Source organism: Cucurbita moschata, unplaced genomic scaffold (assembly GCF_002738365.1).
Source record: "Cucurbita moschata cultivar Rifu unplaced genomic scaffold, Cmos_1.0 Cmo_Scf00070, whole genome shotgun sequence".
Taxonomy (NCBI): Eukaryota; Viridiplantae; Streptophyta; class Magnoliopsida; order Cucurbitales; family Cucurbitaceae; genus Cucurbita; species Cucurbita moschata.
In genome coordinates this window covers 789,490-809,891 of record NW_019268586.1, presented here as the reverse complement: position 1 = coordinate 809,891, position 20,402 = coordinate 789,490, and the positions used below count along the sequence as shown (strand labels likewise).

The 20,402-nt window shown below is 34.8% G+C and overlaps 1 non-coding gene across 1 annotated transcript; it reads right to left on the bottom strand.

Annotated features, from left to right (window-relative positions):
* Nucleotides 1-9,405: 9,405 nt before the first annotated feature.
* LOC111438074 lies at nucleotides 9,406-9,511 on the bottom strand. Its single transcript, XR_002709608.1, has one exon. It is a non-coding gene; the product is annotated as a Plant small nucleolar RNA R71 (small nucleolar RNA).
* Between the last annotated feature and the right edge of the window lie 10,891 nt (nucleotides 9,512-20,402).

Below are 20,402 nucleotides of genomic sequence, written 5' to 3'. Positions count from 1 at the left end.
TATCTCAAGCTTTGGTTTAGGTTCCTCAATAGAAAAAAAATAAAATAGAGCATCTAGAACCCAAGCTGGGAGCATGTGGGTGGGCAGTGTGTAGAAAAGTACAATGCATCCAAATCCACCAAAAAAATGAAATTAGAGCCAAAGCCAAGACATGATGTTTTATGCCACTAGACACGAAATCATATTTGCATATGTGCATTTCTCGACCCTAACATTGGGGTCACTTACTGATTATTTTTCAATATTCATTCTATGATTTTGAAATAATAATAATAATAATTAAAAATACAATTACTCATACCTCTCTCCCATCCATCTCTCATATCCTGAGTTTGGAGATACAAACAGAAAAAGAAAAACAGGAGATTTATTTGGGGAGAGAAAAAGGAAATCCCTCATACAATCATTTAACCAAAAGAGATAAAAATTTATTGGTATGATCTTTTTCTTTTAAATTAGCAAAACTTAATTGTGAACCGAATTAATGAAAAATATGTTTAATTGAAATATATATTTGATGTTGACGTGACCCGTGGTTCTGGACATGTCATATATATCGATATGTATTAATTATTTGTGGATCGATATGCTTATGATATATTATGTATATGTTATAATATGTGAATTGTATGATAGTACTTACAATGATATGTATGTGTGTGTGTTTACGAAATGATATGATTATGATACAAGATGTGAATGACGGATAGATATATATATATATATAGATGTTGTGATATGATATGAAATATGTTATGGTACAAAATATGTGATAAATTTACATGTTTATGATATCATATATTGTGATGCGATATATTATGGTATGAGATGTATATGATGAGATGTTTTGTTAAAAGCATGAAACATTATGTTATGTCTTTTAAATTGTATGTATACAACATGATATGAATGACATGAAATATAATCTCGTTAGAATTATGTATGATATGAGAACTGAAAAATGAGAAATGATATGATATGAACGATATACGATATATGAAAGGATATGAAAAACGATATGATATGTATGGAACGCTAGCGGGATTGTATTAAATGATAATGAAATGAAAAAATATTGGGACTTCGTGCATTATGCTCATGCATTGGGGGATACCCTTATTCCATCACAAGGGTACAGACACATACACCAATAGACAGATGAAGTATTATTATGTTTTATATAATGCTGCCATGACGGTTACTAATTCTAATGGGTGTCCAGCATAAGGATCTACCAGAGTAGGCTTGCCCGACAAGAAAAGGGGTCCAGCAGTGTACGAACTGTCTAATGAGCTTGTACTTGCACGTATGGGCTGTGTGTAGAGTATATGGCACACATCTAAGCTGCCCATTAATATAGTATCGTGAGAAAAAGGACTGATATGATAGGTCCCGCCATTGCATTCACATGTTTATTGCATTTAACCCCAATAGTGGGGTCACTTCCTGAGTATTTCTCAAAATACTCAAGCCACATGTTACCTCTATTTCAGGTTAAGGCAAGACATTTCTGTACGGCTGACGACGACATTGTAATTCGAGACCATGGCCCATGCATAGGGTAGTTGTATTATATTCTTAGACTTAGGCTAGAATAGGATGCTTTTAATTTAAACGTTTATTTATTTTATTTTTTCTTTTGTTTTGTTGTTTTTAAAAGTGTTTTCAAAATACGTAAGAACATGGTTGTGTTTTAAAATGAAGATGTCGTCTTATGAAAGTTTAAATAAAGTATTCCCGTATTCAATGTTAATGATATATATACAGTGACAACCTTAAATAAATTCATGGGTTGATTTGTACATTAGTTTTTTTTTTTTTTTTTTTTAATCTTCCCATTTCCGTTATCCTACCATATTTTGGTTTCATATTACCTAATTTGGAAAGGTAGTAAATATTCTCAATTATATAAGAGTTTGGGTAGAATTATCAGCCCAAAAAGCTCTAAAATCCCTCTAGTAATGGACAAGAACATTTCTATCTAGTTCGCTTTCCTAGGTGGAATCATCTTGTTCTTCACCGTCTTCGATACAGGTATCTTGTAGTTATTAAAAAATGTATGAGTGTTTGAGGGTTGAGTCGGGTCAGGTCAGATTATGACATTTTCTAGACCGAACCCAATTATTTGCATTATAAATTTTTCAGCATAAACAACCTTTGTTATATAATAAATCCAACTAAACCCAACCATAAATTTTTTTGGGATAGATAGTTGGTTCAGGTAGTTCGAGTTAGTTATTCAATTTTTTTTTTTTTATTTTGATAAAAATAAAACATTAGTTTGTAAAATATATGTTTATTTATTTTCATACATTTGGTTACAATTTGCAATTCAATTTTGTGTATATTTTGTGAGCAAACATGTATATCTTAAAATTAAACCGAAGTTTGAGGTACAAAGATTCAAACTAATAAGTTTTAGGGTTACCAAAGAATGAACTCAGTAGAACTCAATTCAACATATGTTTTGAAAAATTACTTTTACCAGATCTCGTCGAAAATAAATAATTATGAAATAAAATAAATACGTATGTATAATTGTATTGTACACAAAAATGTATATTTTAAAATTAACAATAAATTTAAATTGTTTTTGTTCAAACTAGTTTTGGGGAACCCATAAACAACCTCAATCATAAAATTTTTCAGTTATTTGAATTTAGTCCAAATAAGTTCATAATTGAACTCGAACCAGATTGGTTCGGTCAATCCAATCTAGTTTCGGGAGAACCCTTAAACCAACTCAATGATAAAAGTTTTCAGTTATTTGAATTCAGTCCAAATAAGTTCATAATCTAACTCGAACCGCACAGGTTGGGTTGGGTTGATCGAATTTTTTGAGTCATTAGATTGATTTTGATATTAAGTTGAGTATTATTTTGTTTGATGAACAGTGACAAGCAAACCATTGGGAATACAAGGAAGTCATATTCATATTACGTGCAACACTGTCCAAGATTGCTTTAATCAAGGTTTGTGAGTGCAAATTTGGGCTGTGTTTTTGCGTACCTAAGAGCCCGCCGCTGCACTTCAGCTTCCACCATGACAACATCAACGATACCACTAAAAACTAAGAAGTGGCTCTCAACAACTATTCAATAAATACCATTATTTTCATCGCAATATGATTTACACACATGAATAAAACTATGATAAAACCATGTATTTCAATATTATATATTAGATTAAATTGAAAAATTACTTTTCGTTTATGATTTATGAGTTCGAGTATGAGTATTTTGGATGAGCGATTGAGGTAGATGAGAGATGACTGCGTGAATTGCGTCATTTTATAGGGCCCTTACGTATCGTCGTCAGCCTCAAGGTTTTATGATGCATCTACTATGGAGAGGGTCTAGCCCTACTCCGACCAGTGCTTTGCGTCGTCTGGTGACTGGCTTTCGTACCATTTGTTATGGCCCAAAGTAGAAAAAGTTGGGCTTGGCTGTTACAAATGGTATTAGAGCCAAACACCAGGCAGTGTGTTAGCGAGGACGTTAGGCCCTCAAATGGGTGGATTGTGAGATCCCACATTGGTTGGAGAGGGGAACGAAACATTCCTTATAAGGGTGTGGAAACCTCTCACTAATAGACACATTTTAAAACCATGAGGCTGACGACAATACAAATCAAGCCAAAGCAAACAATATCTCCTAGTGGAGGGCTTGGGTAGTTATACTTTAGTTGTCATATATCGTGCAGGCAAATGTCTTTGCTGCCAAAAATCCAAATCTTTCAACTAAAAATAATAAATAAGGATGTTATGAGCATTCTTGATTAGCCACTTCATTCTCAAGTCCTTACTTCGTGTTAGTAGGACCTATAGGTCGAGTCAAAGCTCTATGCTATCTTTTTATGTGTGGGATTATGTGCGAGAGAGAAAAGAATCGGTGGTGGCAGCGAACAGCAAGACTACAACTTAATTTTGACTTTTCACTCTATAAGATGAGCACAATTCATTAAACAAAACAATACAATACTATGAAAGTTATTAAAAGATCAGAATCAGTTCAATCTCCTCGTCCCTCTCACGCGCCACGACCTTGTCTATACCCGAAAACATAAAACAAATTGAAATAGATGCATTTTAATTCACAAAAATACTGGAGTCATCACATGGTCGATGTTTTCACCTTCCTCACTAGTCCGGTAGTACGACCTTGTCTTAAATAAGCCTAAAACCAGAATATGATTTTAGGTCCCATTAGACATTAAAAGACTTACATGTGTGTATTTTTTTATCTTAACAATAGGATCACTTATGGTGTTTTTTTAAATAGTCATTCTCTTCCTAAATTTTTTTTTGGTAAAAAACATGATTTATAATTACTACTTTATATTAATTTAAATTTTATTGTCAAGTAAATATTTGAAATATTTCTATAAAGGCTCCAAGATTTCATGAAAACATTTGAAAACTCTCCTAATATGTATGTTGCATACCTGAAAATTAGAGTCGGTACACATTATTTAAATTTTCATCCATGAATTTTTACTAATTACGATGTTTTGGTTCGTAAGGCTAATATCTATAAATGTTTAAAAGAATTAAATAAATTTTGAAAATTTTATGAAAAATTAACAATACTTTTTTATCTTTTGAGTTGTTCTGCTAGATCGGTCGTTCAAGATCTTTGGTCTCTATCCGGACCCGATGAATAAAATGGGAACACTTCTTGTGGACTCGTTGAGAATGATTCTGATCTAGTTCATGACCCATTAGAAGTAGAAGGCGCTCTGTTTGGATTGGGATCTTCACGGACAAAAAAGATTGCAATCAGTTTGATAGTGATTGAGTGACATTGCTTCTTCGACCCGAACCTAGGAATCTCTTCGATATGATACAAAATGGATCAGCATCATAATTATTTTAAATTAATTAACCAAAAGATAACGCTAAAGACCAAACTGAGCATTACTGACAACTAAGAGTAAAATGTAAAATATTCGAACCAATAACCAAATGAAAACTAAACTTCGAAGTATAATAAAAATGTAACTGTGGGATCTCACATCGGTTGGAGAGGGGAACGAAACATTCCTTATAATGTCGTAGAAACTTTTCCCTAGCAAACACATTTTAAAACCGTGAGGTTGAGAGCAATATGTAACGGCTCAAAAGGGACAATATTTTTTAGCGGTTGGCTTGGACAATTGTAACATATCAACGAAGACAATTTTTGTTAATAGTAAGCTTGGACTATTGTAACAGATCAAAGCAGACAATATCTATTAACGGTGGACTTGGGCTGTTGTAACTGGTCAACCCGAAAAATATTTCTTAGGGGTGAGATTAAAATGATATATATATTTTTTAATTCTTTCCATCCTTTGGAAGAAATAAAAACTTGATCCCAATTCATTACTTATCCCTTTTGTGGTCTTTCATTAAGTTGGTAAATGGTAACCTTAGTGTATTAAATTCATAACATCCCATTAATGTTGTATTTCTAAAATTCATATTAGCAAATTAATTGAATATTGTCCCAAAGATTATACAACGGGATGGACAACAATGAAACGAACCTCATCCCATCAAACAATTTACAATACAACATAATTGCAAACAAGCTTCGTCTCAACTTGGCTTTCATTGTTTCGATGATATTGCTCCTCGGCTCTTCTTTTGGTAATTTTCAACCTTGTTTCTTTTTCTTTTTTTTTTTTTTTCATTTTTTGATAACTCTCCAAAAGTAGAGTTATATCAAGTCTTTTTACCGTTAATTTTGCACTTATACTCACCATTTTCTCATTAACTGCTCCATTTATTCTAATTAGTATACATGAGATAGCCAATTGTGGTTCAATATGAAAAGAAGATTAATTTTCATAAATCGAGCTTAATTGTACACTTAATTGAGCTATTTGGTAAAATTCTAGAACATTTATGCTGAACCATGATGCTATAGCAAATCTGGAACCAACACTGCTTGCAAATCTGGAAATAAATTGCAGACCTTGATGCTGAAACAATACGGAAAGCAAACTTTTCGAGGATGACCTGAAAATTTTAATCCACATCAGAAGTCCATGTGGATCATTGGCTACCAAATTAGAAACATAGTAGGTGGACAATTTTATCGTTTCTCAGCCCTAAATTAGAAGAAACAAGCATTATAAAAGGAAAAGGATACCTAAAATAGGGAGGGGCCACACTTGGGGGAGAGAAATTGGATTAGACAGCAGCAATGGAGGGGCCACACTTGGGGAAAGAAATCGGATTAGACAGCAGTAGCCTCCGCTACTGTGAAACCAGAGAAGAAGAAGAAAATCCTAATCCAGCAAATATTGACAGCAGATGAAAAAGTTGACCAACAAAGATTGATTAGGGCAAAGAGGTGGATGTGAGAGCTCAAGGGAAGGGAACTTCCAGAACGACAACAAAACGAGATAACTCTCTATTTTCTTATTCTCTTTCCTCATTCCATCAATTTTACATGATTGAGATGTGAATTCCTCTGTTTAATTCAGTTTGTATGGAGAGCTTGTTAGATCGATATGACTACCCTAGAAGGGGTGAATAGAGTTTCAACAATATTTTTGTTTTTTTAATAACAATAAAACTTGATACCGTGCAATAAAAATTAACAATAATTTAGAATTTAAATAGAAAAGGGAATTTAAATAGAAAAAGGGTTAGAAAATATAACACCTTAGTTTTATAGTGTTTCAGTCAAACTCGACCTACTCCACTACCCAAGCGCCTCTTGGGAATTTGAATAAAACTTTCTGACTCTTTCCTTTGATCAGAGCCCGAGCCGAACCGCTACACCACTCCTTTTACGAGTGCAAGAGAAAACTCAATCCTTTCCACGGCTCAGGATCAAACTGGTACACCCTTCTTTTTACGAGTTCAAGAGCAAACTCAATCCTTTCCACGGCTCAGGATCAAACTGGCACAATTGTCTGAAATCTTATAGAAACACCACAACTCTCTGAAGTAATAGATTTACAATTTTCTCACAATACAATTGACATCTCTCTCAAGAATAAGATAAACAAGAAATAGAATTGGAAGCTTTGGAGAGAGCAACAATGGAGGCTTTTAAACAAAAATTTTAGATCGAGAAAACTATGAAAATTGTGTATTGTATTCTATGTTGTGTGTTGTGTTCTGAAAAATATGAAGAGGTGATGAGAGAAATAGAATTGGAAGCTTTGGAGAGAGCAACACCACAACTCTCTGAAGTAATAGATTTACAATTTTCTCACAATACAATTGACATCTCTCTCAAGAATAAGATAAACAAGAAATAGAATTGGAAGCTTTGGAGAGAGCAACAATGGAGGCTTTTAAACAAAAATTTTAGATCGAAACACACCACAACTCTTTGAAGTAATAGATTTCCAATTTTCTCGCAATACAATAGACATCTCTCTCAATCTCTCTCAAGAATAAGATAAACAAGAAATAGAATTGGAAGCTTTGGAGAGAGCAACAATGGAGGCTTTTAAACAAAAATTTTAGATCGAAACACACCACAACTCTCTGAAGTAATAGATTTCCAATTTTCTCGCAATACAATAGACATCTCTCTCAATCTCTCTCAAGAATAAGATAAACAAGAAATAGAATTGGAAGCTTTGGAGAGAGCAACAATGGAGGCTTTTAAACAAAAATTTTAGATCAAGAAAACTACTGAAACTGTGTATTGTGTTCTATGTTGTGTATGTTGTGTTCTATGTTGTGTATGTTGTGTTCTGAAAAATATGAAAAGGTGATGAGAGAAATAGAATTGGAAGCATCTCTCTCCATCTCTCTCAAGAATAAGATAAACAAGAAATAGAATTGGAAGCTTTGGAGAGAGCAACAATGGAGGCTTTTAAACAAAAATTTTAGATCGAGAAAACTATGAAAATTGTGTATTGTATTCTATGTTGTGTGTTGTGTTCTGAAAAATATGAAGAGGTGATGAGAAAAATAGAATTGGAAGCTTTGGAGAGAGCAACACCACAACTCTCTGAAGTAATAGATTTACAATTTTCTCACAATACAATAGACATCTCTCTCAAGAATAAGATAAACATGAAATAGAATTGGAAGCTTTGGAGAGAGCAACAATGGAGGCTTTTAAACAAAAATTGTAGATCGAGAAAATTATGAAAATTGTGTATTGTATTCTATGTTGTGTGTGTTGTGTTCTAAAAAATATGAAGAAGTGATGAGAGAAATAGAATTGGAAGCTTTTGGAGAGAGCAACAATGGAGGATTTTAAACAAAAATTTTAGATCGAGAAAACTATGGAAATTGTGTATTGTGTTCTACGTTGTGTGTGTTGTGTTCTGAAAAATATGAAGTTGTGTGTGTTGTGTTCTGAAAAATATGAAGAGGTGATGAGTTTAAATAGTGAAGTTGAGAAAATTATGAAAATTGTGTAGTGTGTTCTATATTGTGTGTTGTGTTCTATGTTGTGTGTGTTGTGTTCTTAAAAATATGAAGAGGTGATGAGTTTAAATAGTGATGAAGTTGTAAAAATAGGAATTGATACGGATCACTAAAATGTGAAGACATAAAAATAATATTTATTTATTTTTAAATTTATCGTAAAAAATTATAGACCACGTGTTCATATATATATATTATTATTTTAAATTAATACTCAAAACATTTTAAATTCATTTTCATTTATATAAATATATTTAAATGTAATAATATAATAAAAAAAATATTAATAAAAACCACGTGCGTGACCTTTAAAAAGTAATTAGAAAATAAATCTAATTGAAATATTATAAATGTAATTTAAATAATTTTATAATTCAAGAAAACTAGTTTTCATTGAAATAGTAACCAAAAACTTTTATTTTAGATTAAAGCAATTGAAAATTTCACCATTTATTACTCTACCAAAGTTATAAATGTCATACTTCGATTGGTCCATGATGTCAATTTCGTCCGCTGGTCCATAATGTCAATTTTGTCACCATATCATCACGTCAACTATCTTGTTTTGAATTTGATTGGTCCATGATGTTAATTTTGCCGCCACATCATCACGTCGGGTATCTTGTTTTGACTGAAACTTCTTCGTTTTATCTCTAATTTGAGTGAACCAAAAAAGACGTTCAAATCGTTATTCCCAACCTTACACTATCGACAAAATACTGAGAATTGTTAATAATTAAAGTTAGGTTTGTTATCATCCAAACATCAATTAATTAATTAATTTGAGATTAAAGGCCAAAAAGCCAACAATCTCACCCTTTTTCATGATGACAAACCATATCAAGAAAAATAGTATGAAATCCATAAAACCATAAAACTTAAAATAATGAACATGTCCAAATAATAATATCGTGATACCACATCATCATAGTCATTTTAATATATCATCATAGTCATTTTAATACATCATCACTCATTTCAATTTTTTATCAAGTATTTTTCACCCACTAGAAATGCACGGTTCAGAAATGAGATTGTCGCTTTTCAACAATTTGAAGATGAAACACTAAGTGAAGCGTGGGAGAAATTCAAGGAGATGCTTAGAAAATGTCCTCATCATGGATTACCTCATTGTATACAACCATGGATTAAATATTGCTACTAAACAAGTAGTTGGTGCTTCCGCCAATGGAGCTATTTTGTCAAAGACATACAATGAAGCATATGAGATTTTAGAGAGAATAGCATCTAACAATTGCCAATGGGCGGATGTGAGAAGCATGGGCAGATGTGAGAAGCAACTCAGGAAAGAAGACCCGAGGAGTACTTAAAGTTGATGTTTTGTCTTCTATCAATACTCGACTAGCTTCGGTGACTAATATTTTACAAAATCTAGCATTGGGACATGGCACAATGACCAAAGCATCAGCCCATACAGCTGCTGTAATGACCCAGACAGCAGCTAAATCTTGTGTATATTGTGGAGAAGAACACACTTTTGATCAATGTCCAAGCAATCCGGCCTTAATTTTTTATGTGGGGAATCAAGCTAGTCATGGGAACCCGAAAAATAATCCCTTCTCAAATACTTATAATCTGGGGTGGAGAAATCATCCAAACTTCTCATGGAAGAGACAAGGCTCATACAATCAACAAATGCCACCTAAAGCAATTTATCCTCTAGGTTTTGAATTACAAAACCAATTGACATATGGTTCTCAACAAGCCACCTCCCAAGGGAAAGGAGCTAGCCAAACTCAACACATACCAGGAATATCTCTTGAGAGCCTAATAAAGGAATATATGGCTAAAAATGATGTTGTGATACAAAGTCAACAAGCATCCTTGCGAAATTTGGAAGTTCAAGTAGGTCAATTAGCAAATGAGTTACGAAATAGACCTCTTGGAAAGTTGCCGACAAACACCGAAACACCAAAAAGAGAAGGCAAGGAGCAATGTCAAGCAATAGAGTTGAGAAGTGGGAAAGAAATACCCAGCAGAGGAGAAAAAATTAAAGCACATGGTGATAGTCGCTCTCAAGAAACTGTTGATACACAACAGAGAAAGGAGGAAGCTACTATGCAGAAAGAGCACAACAAAAATGATGCAGAAGTTGCTGTATAGAAAGAAAATAACAGAAATTATGCAGAAATTGTGAAGCCTCCTAAAACACAAACAATAGTCAGCAGTGGACAAGAAAGCAGAATATACACACCATCACCTCCTTTCCCACAAAGAATAAAAAGAAAGAAGTTAGAAGCCCACTTTGAGAGGTTCGTGGATATATTTAAGGGAATTCACATAAATATAACATTAGTTGAAGCTTTGAAGCAAATGCCAAATTATGTGAAATTCTTGAAGGATGTGCTCACCAATAGAAGAAAGTTTGAAGAATTCAAGGTGGTACCCATTGAATGAAGAGTGTAGTGCAATAATGAAAAACAAGATCCCACTAAAGAAGAAAGACCCCGGTTCATTCATAATTCCCATATAAAGAGGAGGGAAGAAGCTAGGTCGAGCATTATGTGATTTGGGATCAAGCATTAATCTAATGTCGCTGTCTATTTACAAAAAGTTAGGTATTGGTGAAGCTAGATCAACTACAGTCACTCTTCAACTAGCAGATCGATCTTTCACTTATCTAGATGGAAAAATCGAAGATATCCTAATTCAAGTGGACAAGTTCATATTTCTAGCAGATTTTATCATTTTGAGGAGACTATTTTTGAAAACTGGAAGAACATTGGTAGATGTCCACAAGGGAACTATAATGCTAAGAATGAATGATCAACAAATAGAATTTCATATGAATGACAACATGAAATATCCAGCAGTAGTAGAGGAATGCTCAACAATTTATAAATTGATAGAGAATCCAACAACTGATAGCTGGAAACAGCAACAAGAAGAAGACAGCAGCTGGAATAATTGCATTACACAACAAGTAGAATTGGAGAAAATTGTAAGAGTTTTTGAATCACTGGTAGAGGAAAGAATAAATTCATCAATGAAGTTATCTATCGACACACCCTTGAACTATATCTTAGAAGAACTATTTGACATATGGGAGATAGACTTCACGAAATTATTCACACCCACGGTAGAATGGACAGTTTCGAAGGGACATCATTTCTTTGACAATGGATAACTGAAAAAAATGAAAAGAGAAAGAGGGAGCTAGTCACAATTTGCAAGTAAATATATGAAGCTCCGAGTAAACCAAGTTAGTTTTTCTTTTCTTTTTATTTATGCACTTATATAGTTGTTTTTAAATAGCTATCTTCACTTTCCTTAGAATGATAATTCTGTAGATTTTATTTTACTTGTTGTCGTGAATAACTCACATGCCCCAAAGAAGCTATTTTGTAGATGAATTAGGGGGATTTAGATGTGGTTAGGAATGCAAATTTCAGCATATAAAAGAGACTAATTACACTTGGTGCATGCTAGGATGTGATTGATGACAAATATTATTCTCTTGTAGTGCACGTTGCCACATAGTTGTCTTGTTCATTTTCATTTGCATGTGGTTTTATTTCATTTTAATGTTGTTCACTTTCTCATTCACTACATGCCAAGGAACTACCACCAAAGAAATTTTTTTTAGGAACATCCTAAAAGATTTTTTAATCCCCCAATGAAAGAAATTTGTATGGAAAAGAGAAATGGACAGAAAATAATCCTTCTACATTCTCGGGTAAGCTTGAAATGTTTAAAAGGGGCTGCTAGACATCATAGCTCACATGCAAAAGTAGACATACAGCAGCAGTACCAACAGCTGGACTGATAGCAGATTTACAACAGTAGTATTTCCAAGTTTTTTGATAAAATCTTAAAAGAATGGAGCCGCAGAGAATCTTCACGATGCCTAAAGATAAGAGAATTCTCTAAACACACCCTTTACAATCTTATTATCTTATTTTGAAGCACGTATTCATATTTTGTTGTCTATTTTTGTTTTGTTGACTGCATATAATTTTGAAAGATGTTCATGCATGCACCTTAGAAACTACATATAATTTTGAAAGATTTTCGTGCATGCACCCTAGAAACATGAGCTTTATTAGATAGGGTAATATGGAGTAGGGATGTTTTATGCAAGAACTAGGGATCTAATATAAAGTGCTTCAATGTGATAAATAAAATAGTAAGGTGAGAGGTGTGTTTCCTTAAAAACAAACTATATAACTCGAAAAAAAAAAGTTAAGGAAATTACAGCTTAAATGTAACGACCCGAAATTTTCTACTTAGTTTAAGGTCGCTATTGTACACATACCATAAACATTGAATGCGGAAGACTTCATTTAAATTCCATAAAACATAACCTTTAACTTAAAACACAGCCATGGACTTACGTGTTTCGAAAACATCTTTAAAACGACACAACAAAAGACCCGAAATAAAATAAATAAGCGTTTAAGTTTAAAACATCCTATTCTATCCTAAGTCTAAGAAAATAAATACCACTATCCTATGCATATGCCATGATCTCGAGTTGCGATGCAGTTGTCAGCCGTACAGGAATGCCTTGCCTTAACTTGGAAAATGTAGAAGCACATGGCTTGAGTATTTAAAGAAATACTCAGTAAGTGACCCCACTATTGGGGTTAAATGCAACAATCACATGTAATAAAATGATGGGACCTATCTTTCGTTTCGTTTCATTTCATTTCGTTTCGTTTCTTTTTCGTTTCGTTTCGTTTCGTTTCGTTTTCTCTACGGTGTAATCCTAACAGGTAATCGTGGACGTGTATCATATACTCTACACGCAGCCCATACGTGCGAGTATGGGCTCACCAGCTAGTTCGCACACCGCTGGGCCACTGTCCCTAGCCAGTGGACATGCTCTGGGGGCCCACCGGGACCCGTTAAAACTAAAACCATCACAGCACCGCTATGCAGGGCATAATGATCGTTGTCCTGCCATTTGGATGTACGTGTCCATACCCTCGTGATGGGATAGGGGTATCCCCCCAAATGCATGATCACACAATATGCATGAGGTCCCACTAGTTCTACAGTCATCATTTAATGAACATAACCCCGTGTCACGTTTTCATGCTTACATGTCATTCTAATTCACATTTCGTTACATATCATACATATTCCTAGCGGGGTTATATATCATGCAATTTACCGTATTTCATGTCATACAATTCATATCAAGTCTTCTTACCATTAATTTTGCACTTATACTCACCATTTTCTCATTAATTACTCCATTTATTCTAATTAGTATATATGAAATAGCCAATTGTGGTTTAATATGAAAAAAAGATCAATTTGCATAACTTGAGCTTAATTGTATACTTAATTGAGCTATTTTGTAAAATTTCAGAACATTTATGCTGAACCATGATACTATAGCATATATGGAAACAGCACTTCTTGCAAATCTGGAAATAAATTGCTGACCTTGATGCTGAAACAATCCGGAAAGCAAACTTTTCGGGATGACCTAGAAATTTTAATCCACATCAGCAGTCCACGTGGATCATTGGCTACCAAATTAGAAACATCCTAGGTAGACAATTTTATCCTTTCTCAACCCTAAATTAGAAGAAACAAGCATTATAAAAGATTATAAAAGGAAAAGGATACCTAAAATAGGGAGGGGCCACACTTGGGGAGAGAAATCGGATTAGACAGCAGCAGCCTCCGCTGCTGTGAACTGCTGTGAAACCAGAGAAGAAGGAAAAGGAGACCAAGGATTGATTAGGGCAAAGAGGTGGATATGAGAGCTCAAGGGAAGGGAACTTCCATTGACGAACGACAGCAAACCGGGATAACTCTCTATTTCCTTATTCTCTTTTCTCATTCCCTCAATCTTACATGATTGAGATGCTAATTCCTCTGTTTAATTCAGTTTGTATGGAGAGCTAAACTTTATAGGCGAGACAAGAGAGTTTTATATAATTTAAGTATGTTGGCTGTATGATTTGAGTTTATTAAAGAGTTGTTGTTAATGATTAACATGTGTGTTTAATTAGCTACTTTACATACATAGTTGTTCTCTTATTCAGGAATGTTGGCTTTTATGTCCTAAAACTCATAGTTTGTAAACAAAAATATATTCTATATTCAATAAAGTTATTATTGTTGTTTATTCAGTAAAGATTGTTACCGAATAAAGTGAACTTTACGATTATTAATCTAAATCCAATAAACTAAGAATACTCTAGCTATAGTATGATTACTTGAACTATATGTAGAGACATAAGAGTGGATCAAGTTCAAGTATATAGTCAAAAGGATCTTTAGTATAAGGATAAGGCTGAGTACCTTATTTTAGGGACACTATGTATGCGGCCCACTTTTGTATATGATATAAACAATGTGATCATTAAATTGTACATGTGGAGACATGTGAGTGTGGCGTCCTATGCAATGAGTATTGCATAAGATCGGACAATGAAGAAAACCACTCTCACTTTATAATGTCGTTTACTGTTGAGACTGTTTTTCTTTTTATTCGATGACCTAGGTAACTCGATCTTAATTATGAGCTAACCATGAACTCCTGTTTTTTCGGAATTATCCTTAAATTTGCATGGGTGAGAGTGGCTCGAGTTTGCCGACTCAATAGGCCTCCCATTTAGGGGGTAGAACTGGGTGAATAGCTGGGGAGGTGGGGTGCACAATGGAATTCGCTCCTACCCACTTTTAGGGATAGAAGAGAGGTAGTTCCCTTAAGCACTGACTCCAGGTCTTGAACAAGGGGCCCCACCCTCTCATTGGCCTGAGAGGGATTCGATTTACTGGTTGGACCTCAAACCAATTGTTCATTAGAGGATCAGTGAGACATAAGGAATAAGAAGTAATTTCAGGGGTAAAACGGTAAATTGACCAAGCTCTAGTTACGAACAACCTGTGAAGAATCGACTTACTAATCATAGTTATATCAAATGGACAGAAATATATCTATAGTAAGGGGAGTGCAACTACTAGGCTATAGTGGAGTGTTCTAGTAGTTAACGAATGTTGGTTAACAAGGTTAATGAGTTTAGCCGGTTAATCTTGGATCGTTGGAGCCTATGATCTATAGGTCCATTAGGTCCCTCTGCTAGCTCATATCGAACTAAACCATAGAACAGTGTGACGAGTGAGTTCGAAGTGTTCGAATTCAAATTAGGGAATATGCGCTACATATATACGATATATTTAACCGCATTTTTGTTTTATTTACGAATTAAACAAAAAGAGAGAATCTGTCTTGGCGCCCAAAACCCTTTACTCTCCCATAACATAAATACACTCTTTCTAAAGACATACAATTCTATAAACACCAACAGACACATAAATCATATCACTCAAATACACACTATGTTCACACTTACACAAACTACACTCAAATGACACTCTAGTCAACACGTGATAGCTATACATATCATCATACTCACTAAAGATACATCACCATTCTCACAAACACAAACATCTAACTATAACCAATCTATACCTACTCCTTAACCTTCTGACACCGATGGTTTTGATGTGTGATCATTCTTGACCGGACCCTCCTTTACGGTTAGGCACCCTCCACTGTGCGCACAAGCCGAAGGCGTATTGGCAATTCCTTCGCTTACTGCAGAGATAAGGCTGCAGCGCGGCGTAGAGATACTGAGGTTTGACGTTAGACTGTTCATAAGCTCCCACCTAACTCCTTACTAAGATTGCTTTGTAAAACTCGGATGTGATGGTTGACGTCGTTGTTAACATATACCATCCGAGACCCAATCTTTAATGTAAGGCTCCATCCACTGAGTGCCAATGCCGAAGGCGTAGTGACATTTCCTTCGGTTACTGCAGAGATAAGGCTGCAGGGTGAGTGAGGAAAAAACTTATTAAGTCTTGCATCTTGAGCTTTTTGACCTTTTACTGTGAATAGGCTACTACCTTACTCCTATCGCGGGTTGTTAAGTCTTCCCTTCGGATGTGATGGTTTTCGTAGTTGTTAACATAATATCCGAAGAAGAACAATCTGTAGGGCTCCATCCACTGAGTGCCAAGGCCGAAGGCGTAGTGGCATTTCCTTCGGTGACAGCTTTATTGCTGGGCGAGTGACGATAAGCTTATTAAGTCTTGCTTTCTCGTGTTTTTTGACCATATAAGAAGCTCAAAAGAAAGCTAAATACTCCTTATGTCTGACACTGAACGTACCCCACCTTGATATTATGGTTTTCTTCATTTTCCCATAATATCATTGGCCTCTCTGTTAAGGTTTTTGCTTACTTACTTTACAGAGATACGAACAGTTTAGTAGGGCACCATCCACTGTGCGCCAAGACAGAAGGCTTAGTGGCATTTCCTTCCGGCATAAATAGGTCGGAATCTGTCTTATTTAAATATCTTAATCAATTATGTGTCGGAATTGATTGGGATTGGCATTTGAATTAATATTAAATATTAATTAAATAGTTTAATTAATCATTTAATGTAACTTTAATTTGAAATTCATTATTCAAATTAATTATTGAATTAAAATGAAGAAAGTCAAAATGTTGACTTCATTTAATGGAAAAATCCATGTTAGTGGAATTTTGAGGTGTCAAAATTTGGTTTAACCAAACTTGCATGCTTGCCAAATAAACCCCACAAATTTTAGTGGAATTTTGAGTGTCAAAATTTGGTGAACTCAAACTTGCATGCTTGCCACATAATCCCAAACATTTGAGTAGAATTTTGAGTGTCAAAATTTGGTGATCTCAAATTTGTATGAACATGCAAACATTACTCTATAAATAGAGTGATCATGGTACATGGAAGGGCTTCCTTAGTGAAAAACCTTGAGAAAAACCTCTTACAAACACTTTCTTCATATATACAAAATCCCTCCCAAGTTTAGTCACTCACCGGATTCCACAACCCCGTTCTAAGGCCGGAGGATAGTGGAGAAGACACTAGTGGTGGTTCGAAACCGGTTCGTGAGGAAAAAGGAATTTGAACTACAAAAGGTTAGTATTCAAACTCATTAAGTTTTAATACTTATGAACATGCTAGTTATTTACTATAATTGATGTTCTAAAAGTGCCTAAGATCCAAATTGCTTCTGCATGTGTTATATTAACACCATTAATTGGCATCAGAGCAAGTTTTAGGCACTTTATTTACATCAATTTGATCATGGTGGGTACCATTTCATGGATGAAATCATTGTGGTTGCTAAAGTCGATGGTTTTGGTTTTGGTATTTTTTTTATGCTTCCATTTGATACAATTATTGTAATAAGTCTAATGTGTATGGACTTTAATGAATGAAGAAAGGTCTGTAATTTTTATGGAGCCATTAGAGTCCATTTTAGGTTGTAATTGATCGAAAATGGAAGAGATAGCAAGCTGAACCGAAGAAGATGGAAGAGGGGGTTCGGGTGATTTTCTGTCGTTGGGGTCCGATTCAACGTTTTTAATGGTTGGTTCGCCCAGTTCATGATCCTCGGGAGCGGCTCAAGTTATTTTTAATTATTAATGTAATAATTTAGTTAATTGCTTGCTTTAAAATGCCAAAACCAACCCACTTTAGTGTGTTTAATTAATTATGCATTATGAATGTATGTTTTAATTAAATAGAAAATGTATATGCATAAAGTATGTCATATAGATTTAAAATCCCACCATAGGCTAAGCATGTTTCATGCATTCCAAGTATGTTATAAGTGTTATAATGTATAGTATGCATGTGTAGGGTTCCATGAGTGATAGATATAAATTGTTATATTATTGCATGGAATGGATGATTATATAATTTTTATATAAAGCATGTTAGATGCATGTTATAGGTTATTTTCAACGTCATAAAACGAGATAGACGTTAAAATCTATAATAAAGATAAGTACATGCTCACTTAGGGTTAAGAACCAAGCACGATCAATTTTAATAGTTAAAATAGGTCGATGTCTTGTAAAATTGTGCTCACAAGAAAGCTCACCTGGCACGATCTTGTCTAAGGCTTGAGGTACTTAAGTTGACGGTTTACAGAACACCTACTACCTGGAGATCGGACCAGTACTTGAGCTTAGTTAGCCCAGTTTTATGAGCATGCTTAAGTGATGTAAGTTTTGAAAAAATCACCTAGACTTAGATTATTTAATTAGCGGGAATATACCTAAGTAATGAGTATACCCAACCGTCTAAAATACTTAGTGAGAGGAAAAAGGTGTATGAGATACATCGTTTTCCTTTCACTCTCTCTGAAAAATTCCCACCGTGAGATTCATGCTCGGCCTCGTGTCGCCCTGGGAGCATCCTCCATTCGAAAGGTATTTGCATGAGTCAATAACAAGGTGAATAGAAAAAGTATTTATAGTAAGTGGGAGAAGGAAGAAGGTATTTGCATGAGTCAATAACAAGGTGAATAGAAAAAGTATTTATAGTAAGTGGGAGAAGGAAGTATATCAAATACGTCCTATATAACAAGGTGAATAGAAAAAGTATTTATAGTAAGTGGGAGAAGGAAGTATATCAAATACGTCCTATGGTCTCCACCACTAGGTTAAAGTATTTATAGTAAGTGGGAGAAGGAAGTATATCAAATACGTCCTATGGTCTCCACCACTAGGTTGCACCGTGAGATTCCCATGTTCCACCTGCATGTTGCCCTAGCGTCCTATGGTCTCCACCACTAGGTTGCACCGTGAGATTCCCATGTTCCACCTGCATGTTGCCCTAGAGCAACTACCTATTCGGAGGGTCGTAACATGGGAGTCGAAACAACGCAAACTCCAGAAATCGATAGGATTTCTTAGGTCCGTTCCCAACTTTGGCTTTTTCATTTGATAGCATTGTTGGGACCGATCTATGAGGTTTGAAAATGGCAGGTCACACTTACGAAGAAATACTAAGAGTTGGTATATTCTTGACCAAAACAGCGATAACTAAGAACACTATAGGAACAAGAGTTATTCTGGGATTAGTGTTTAAGTCAAGAATGTCTCGGTTTAGTGAATGAGTGATTGACTGCCCCTCGGTAGCAGTTGCTCTAACTCACTAAAGTATTGTTGCAAATTAATAATGATTTGGGTACATTATTACATTTGCTAAAACTGATTGGATTAAACAAGATTAAGTCAAATCACTAATAGAATTTTCTTTATGTCACAGCATGACAAACTCAATAGTACAATTACTCGCTTCTGAGAAATTAAACGGCGACAACTATACAACTTGGAAATCAAACCTAAACACAATATTGGTCATTATTGATTTAAAGTTTGTTTTAACTGAGGAGTGTCCTCCAAACCCTAGCTCAAATGCAAACCGAACAATTCGGGATGCGTATGACAGATGGATAAAGGCAAATGATAAAGCCCGAGTGTACATTCTAGCCAGCATATCTGATATTTTGGCTAAGAAATACGATGTTATGGGTACTGCTAAAGAGATTATGGAATCTCTAAAAGGGATGTTTGGACAACCGTCCTTCTCCCTTAGACATGAAGCCATAAAATACATTTACAACTGCCGTATGAAAGAAGGGACCTCAGTTAGAGAACATGTCCTGGACATGATGGTCCATTTCAATGTGGCAGAAGAAAATGAAGTTGTCATTGATGAGAAGAGTCAAGTCAGATTTATCATGATGTCTCTTCCGAAGAGCTTCTTCCAGTTCCGCACAAATGTGGTGATGAACAAAATAGAATATAACTTGATTGCTCTTCTCAATGAGCTACAGACTTATCAGTCCCTCTTAATGAACAAGGGACAAACAGGAGAAGCAAATGTTGCCATCTCCAAGAAATTACTACGAGGATCGTCCTCCAAAAATAAGTCTGGACCTTAGAAGAAGGGTAAAGGGAAAAATAAGATTCCTACTAACCGCAAGGTTCAAAAAGAAGATAAAGGAAAATGTTTCCATTGCAACGAAAATGGGCACGGGAAGAGAAACTGCCCAAAATACCTTGCAGAGAAGAAAGCCGAAAAGACACAACAAGGTAAATATGATTTACTCGTTGTAGAAATATGTTTAGTAGAGTATGATTACTCAACTTGGATACTAGACTCAGGGGCCACTAATCATATTTGT